We start from the raw sequence: 7198 nt of genomic DNA, 5'->3' as shown, positions 1-7198 counted from the left end.
GACATATTATAGTACGTGACAAAATCATATCTTGAAGAGCAGTTGGCATTCAAATACGAATACTTCAAAGAACAACTGGATCTAAAGGATCAATATCTTAAGGCTAAATTCTCTGTTAGGGATTATCAGATTGCCCATCTTTCCGAGCAACATGAACTTCAACAAGCATCATCTGCTAGCTTAAGGGAATTCATGGAGCAATCACTTTCACACTCGGGAAAGGGAAATAAAATTGCCAATATTGAGCCAAAGCTCTCAGTTAGCAAGAAAGCGCCAATCCCGACTCCTACTGGAATAATATTTGCCAGTACTGGGCCAAAGACCTTAGTCAGTAAGCAAGTCTCTATTTTAAAACCATCTATTCAAGATATCCCTGACTTGATCTTGCCTGCTCAATCAACCCCAGCTCTAAAGGATAACACAATTGAGGGAGAGAAAAGGGTAGAGCAAAAAAAAGTAGTTGCTGCTGTGGACTTAATTCAAGATACACTTCAAGCAGCTGGCACTGAATATGATGAGTTTGGGGATAATCTAGAAGAAGAGAAGAGTGAAGAGAGAATTGATGATAGGGTGCTGATCAAATCTAGAGCTGCTGAGAAGAGTTCTATGACTCATGGGGAGCAATCAAAATCTAAACAAGATCTTCTGATTTCAAGTCATTAAAGCTCAGAGGAATCTTCTATCGGAGGTATATGCTCCAAGGCCCCTGTTCTCAGAGTTTGAGTTGTAAGGTTTCGAGGAAGGAGAGATAAATGAGAGCGATGTTCCCACGCACTATGCCATAGATGGCATTTAGCAACACCAAAATTGTGTTGCTATAGACCCCTAAAAATGTTGCCATAGGCAAAAAATGGTCTATTGCAACACTTTTTCGATGTTGGGTCTAAGGCCGTCACTATAGGTATCTAACCTTACATCAGTGTCAATCTATGATAACACAACAAATTATATTGCTATATTTATCAATTGCAACATGATTTTTAGAGTATAGCAAAACAAATTTTGTGTTGCAGTAGAGGTACTAACCGACAAAAAAGTGGGTCCCACAAGTAAGCCCCACATTAGTAGTTTCTTAAATATTCATATTTTATAGTTTTTTGTTTGTTATTCATTAAATTTTCATAAATATAATATTATTAGACAAATATTTAAATCCAAAAATATGTAACTCAAATTAAATAAATAAATATAAAACTCTTAGAATCATTACATGAATCAAGTTCTATAAAAGTTACATTCTAGTATAATTAAAAACTAAATCTAGTTCCAATATTATAGATTCCTACATTTCCCTCATAATAGTACTCGCGAGGAGTCCCCAGCCTAATTCCATACTTTATTATCTTTGTGTGCTATACCCCCATGAAGTTGTAGTTCCATGGACCATTATCTGGCACCTGTATATAATAAAATGGACTCAGAAACTAGAATGATAATAATTATTTAGATATGACTGAACAAAGTGGGATACTTCCTTAAATGTACACCATACTAAGCATTTACTAAATTTTACGATGTAGAAACCTAGAAAACGGTCGCTGGGAAGCATTTGGACCTTCTCATATCAATATCCTTATACTAAATTTATCAAAAACGTATGCATCCAACAGATAGTTACCTGAGGCGATAACTTTGGAAGCTCGTTCGGCTGTCTATGCATCCATCCCAATGGCTCAGGAAGAAATGCTTTGGAATTACAACCAAGCTAAATAGTTTTAACAGTTTATACTAATGAAACATACATCAATTCGCAGTATGTATATATTAAGACTTGACACTCTTGCACAGAACAGAATGAAATCGGTAAGGACTTGAATACTAATAATCTGATACAGAATTTAAAACATAAAATGAAAAAAGTCAGCAGTTCTTAAGGTTTTAGCTTGAAACCATACCTTGAAAAAACATCAATATAACTCTACAAACCATAGGGTCTGCACCCCTGACGCCACGTGCACAGCAAGGAAATAAAAGTATAAAGCTCCCACATGACCAGATTGACTTGCGAATAAGTAATGAATCAAGAAGTTGTTTGAAGAACCACAAATGAAACGGGCCAGCTCAATGAAAGAGCTTGAAGAAATTCGGATACACTACCAGACATCCAGGCTACAATTCCAAGATCTGTCAATTGACCTTCCATTCCTCCAAGAACTGCAAACCAAGCCAGAGTATCCCACGCTAATTTTTCACTTAAACAGTCATCCCAATCAAGCACCCGGAAGAATAGTAGCATGGACAAACCAATCATTGCGGCAACAACACTTGATAAACCAAAAGCTTCACTCAATAATAAAAAATTGTATTAGTTCTTAAACAGGTATTATGAATAACTGGTATTATAATTAGAAAATCATAAAAAAGTCCAAATACCATGAGTCCTTTATCTATTTCAATTAAAGAAGGAATGTCATCATCCTCTTCATCCATGGCTTAGAATCAAAGACCTGCTAAGTCACATAAAGAGAAATTGTATAACAGTCTTTGGACAGAAGCAAGCAAGTATTCCTCACACATCAGAGATTGCCAAAAGTACATTCTGAACAACCAATTCTATTAATCCATTAACTACCAAGGAAACATGTCCAACAATGAAGAGATAGAGATATAAGTAAGAAAATCTTTCTCACCACAAGAAATAGTTATGGTACAGTTTTGATTCTTCAGATCTCTTAGGCCCATCATCTCTTGGCCTGGAGTGTTGTGTCAAAATAATAGTTTTAGCAATAACACCAACATCAAACACTAAAATATTGCATCAAATAAAACAAACATTTAAACTTAATCAGGATAAATTACAACATAAAGCAGCCAGAGAGACTGATACTTGTGAAGCCTTCATCGGAGAAATCGGATAAGTTATATTTGTGTTTATCTAAATCTACCAGAACTTTAAAAATGTAGACATGTATGTTGAAGGGGGAGTATCTCAATCGGCATCCTTCTACATGTCCTTGTCCTCCTACTAGTCCTTTAGAAAAGGAGATGAAACTACATTAAGGAAACTCGGTTCACAGAACGTTGTTGCCCTGATAAAAAAAATTAACTTTACACGCATATAGTTCAATTAGAAGGTGGAAGAAAGTTTATACCTCCAAATCGAAGCTTGAAATCGGTAGAGAATCTTGAATCCTAATGCTTTGCTTCAGCTTGAATATGAAATCGGTAAAGAAGTTTAATTTAAATGTATTGCTCGAAACCCTAATTTCTTGATTTTTTTAGAACCTGTCGCTTGAATCCCAAACCCATAGCTGAAATCTGAACTCTCCACCAAATTCTTTATCTAATTCAATCGTGCATATATTTTCCCTAATATAATTCCCCCAAATGTTTTGCCTGAAATTTTGATGTCCCGGCTTGTCAAAATTTAAGCCTGTTACCCCAATTATTTGGGCGGCCGAACCCAAAATAAATTCTACACGGCCCATTTAATTTCCATTGTTTGCTTTTCTATTTTTTCTATTTTTATATTACACAAATTATATTTATTACTATTAATTTAAATAATCAGTTAATATCCAAAGAAATTACAAACTTTAATTTTCTATAAAAATTATAATATGCCTATTTTACACACATTATATTCATTACAATTAATTTATTATGATTTATTTATAAATATTTAAAGTTATTATAGACTTTTATTTTCAACAAAAAACTATTTTAGTAATTTTAATCAATATTTATAAACTAATTATTAAAATGTATTCATTTAGTTTTAAATTCAAATGAAATATTATATAACTTATAAAAATATGAATAATTTATTTATTTTGCGTACTTTTACTTTTTAGAAAACTCCATAAATTATTATATTCAAATTAATTAATTTTAAAGATAAATTTAATTTTGAGTTAATTTTTTTTAAAAAAATTATTCAGTTGTCTATGGCACACACCATGATAGGTTGTAATAGGAAAGATATATATGGGAACATTATAGATTTATTGAGTTATAGCAACATGTCTATATGCCTATAGTGACACCAAAATCGGGGTGTTGTGAAAGGGACTTAATTGCATACCTATGGCAACGTTTTCTAAGGCAACATCATATAAAAGCGTGCAAATAGGCCATCTATGGCGTAGTGACGGGATGTGAACCTACATTTGAAGAGGTAGAGATGGTAGAAAGGAATATTATCACAGAAGACGAAGAATATAAAGATGAAGATGCCTTCTCGGATGACTGCTTATACTATGGAATGACTGAAGATATCAAACTATCTTATGAAGCAATTTAAGATGAGGCAGAGAGATCAAGAGCAAGAGTATAGAGAGACATTCAAAGAAAGGAAGCCAGATAAGCTATAGAATCATATGTTCGGGAGGATTGAAAAGGAAGTAAATGGGATGATATAAAAAGGAAAATGGAAAAACCAGAAGTCTATCTTAAATCAGAAACTGGCAACATGAATCTTTTCAACATTTTGGAAAATTTCAGAAAGATCTATGACAACATTCATGAGCTCTATCATGTGTTTAGTCAAGTGATCACTGGTACCACTGTGAATGTTCTAAAGAATGGATGGAGGATTACTGTTAACCACCTTGATGGGTTTTTTTCGCACAAAAACACGCAAGCATTCGCAGTCATAAGTAGTATAAGATTAAGTTTAGTTCGTTCCCACATACATTGGTTTAATTCAGAATGTGCACCTATGCAATAATGTATGATTATTTTTCCCAGCTAAGACAAGTATCAAATTGAGTTTGATTATCTAAAAGTAATTTTGCTAGAATGAATTAACTAAGAGATTAAAATCAAGTTACTTATATGAAATAAAACATGGGATTCTAACTTCAATAAATACTTCGTTCAGAGCTTATGCCATTAATCATAGTATGTGATGGTTACGATAACTAATCAGACAACACGAAATTAGTTGTAACACCCCTAAATCCGGGGTCGGGAATCTGGATTGTCACGAGTTCCATTTCCCTTAACAACACGTAATCTAAATAAACAACCAACTACTGCGTATTGTGACCCCACAAAATACACACACCACAAGTTATAGTCCCAAAGATAATACCAAAATAACACAAGTCATTTTATTCCACAATTATAAGTCATTACACCTCAAAAGGGTTTCTGAATAAATTTACATTTTCATTGTCATTACTACAATTCATAATATACATAAGTCTGGTACATCAACAGTTGAAAACCTAGCCTATTGGTAGTTTCTACCTCAGCTACAGCGGTATCAACACCTACAGGAAACTGTGGAACATTTCTTATCCGCTTGCGAATTGGGAGCTTGGTCATGTTCATCTTCTCTATTTATTGTTGTGTGGTGAAAGAAGAAAGGAAGGTTGAGCAACAAGCCCACCGAAATAATATGTATAATAATTAACAATATATGAGCATTCTCATAGTACTCATGAAAGTCTTGGTCAAGAAGAAATGAACCAAGTTGATATCTTAACGCGACCAAGTCGCAAAATATTCAGTATATATGTATATATACTTTTCAAAATCTTGGAAATCCTCTTCCATGCATAATATACATAGAGTTCTAGTTTATAACAGTATAAAAATATCGTTACAAGATGATCTCATATATCTAACTTTGTCTCAATGTTTTTCTGAAAATATTTGTCATGCATAAGATAATCATTAACTAGATATAAGTTGAAAAGATAAAGTTACAAGATACTTCAATATACTTATATCTTTTCCAAACACTACTTGAACTACCACCATTCAAGTTATAATCAGTTTCAAAAGTTCATCACACAGATGAGACTACAAGATAAGACTTGAATAGATTCAATCTTAGAAATATCATTTAAAAGAAATGAAGTTACGAGATACTTCATTAAGTCCCGATATATATATATATATATATATATATATCTCATACACTCCTTGAAAACCTCTGTTATGAAAATTATAAACAGAGTTTTAATATCCAATGAATTTGGAAAGAAGAAATCTTTAGAATAAACCCGATATCTTGCTGATCATGCAAAGATACCAATTAAGTAACATTTTCTACTAGTAGATGGATGAATCCCCCACCGGTCATCACCTTGGCCGCATTAGGGCCTTGTGTTGGACTGCCACCCGGCCTCTTATGCATTGATGGACTGCCACCCAGCCACTCACACTTTGATAGACCGTACCCCGGCCTGTCGCTTATTCCGACTCAATTAGATGGACTTACTTCCCGAACGTTGGGCAAGTAATCAAATTATTTTATCAAAACCGCAACCTCGTTGTGAATATAAAATATACCACAGAGTCGGAGCCCTCAGATTTTTAAGTGAGTATTTAAATCCCCTTCGAAAGGAAGATCTTAAATTTGAAAACGAGTTTTGGGATCCGCTCTAACTTTTAAAATCATTTTGAAGACTCGAAAACATTTTAAAGAATGTTTAGAGTAATGATGATTTAATAAAATAAACCAGTCCCGATATATTAGAAAATATCTGAATTTTATTATTTAAATAATATTCCCTTAAAGGATAATCTTTAAAAAATAATTGAAGTAGAAGTTTTAAAACTCATACTTGAAACGAATAATAATTAACAAAAGATATACTTATACGAAAGTGTAATCCTTATTTGAATAATCAAAAATAAGTTAGATTTTCATTCAAAACCATCGAATATACCTTATTCGATTAATAGTTATAGAAAACTTTATATATATATAAAAATATACATATATTATATTCGGGAACATCGACTCCCGGTTTAGAAAAATATTTACCTTTGGGTCCCCCATACTAAGGGTATACACAACTACTACATATCTCTAGCATAGGTATAATGTAGTTTATAAGTATTTCAATTGATAATAGAATATCAAGATTTCACAACATGCATATATATACCATATCAACATGCTCCAATATATCGCAAGATTTTCTAATAACAGTCATGCACTTATCTCAAGATAATGCATCAATATATTAACATCACAACAACAGTATAACAGGTAGAAAACTCGCCTGAGCGTTTCAGGGTAGACTGTAATAACCCCCAAAATTTTCAACTTTTTGTAACCCCTATGAATAGTGTTTTAGCTAAATGAGAAAACTTTTCATGCCACACTATGTAGGGGTTCTGTTATGGATATTCTGAGATTTTATTAGTACTCTACATGGTATATAAGTGTATGTAAAGATCGTTAGAATCCAATTCCGAACACTTTGATTTTTCCCGGAAATCCATTAGATACGGAAAG

The 7198-nt window shown here is 33.0% G+C and overlaps 1 long non-coding RNA gene across 11 annotated transcripts; it reads right to left on the bottom strand.

Annotated features, from left to right (window-relative positions):
- Positions 1–1163: 1163 nt before the first annotated feature.
- On the bottom strand, positions 1164–3395 carry LOC141667783 (uncharacterized). Of its 11 annotated transcripts, none has more exons than XR_012552776.1 (6): positions 3093–3395; positions 2886–2971; positions 2631–2693; positions 2374–2450; positions 1619–2285; positions 1164–1397 (listed from the first exon to the last, which is right to left on the bottom strand). It is a non-coding gene; the product is annotated as an uncharacterized LOC141667783 (long non-coding RNA). The 11 variants fall into 11 exon arrangements; XR_012552773.1 differs by having other exon boundaries at positions 2374–2447; positions 3093–3394; XR_012552780.1 differs by lacking the exon at positions 2886–2971 and having other exon boundaries at positions 3093–3393.
- Between the last annotated feature and the right edge of the window lie 3803 nt (positions 3396–7198).

Source organism: Apium graveolens, chromosome 6, assembly GCF_009905375.1.
Source record: "Apium graveolens cultivar Ventura chromosome 6, ASM990537v1, whole genome shotgun sequence".
Lineage (NCBI taxonomy): Eukaryota > Viridiplantae > Streptophyta > Magnoliopsida > Apiales > Apiaceae > Apium > Apium graveolens.
Note: the sequence above shows the minus strand (reverse complement) of the source record. Positions and strands in the feature narration are given on the sequence as shown.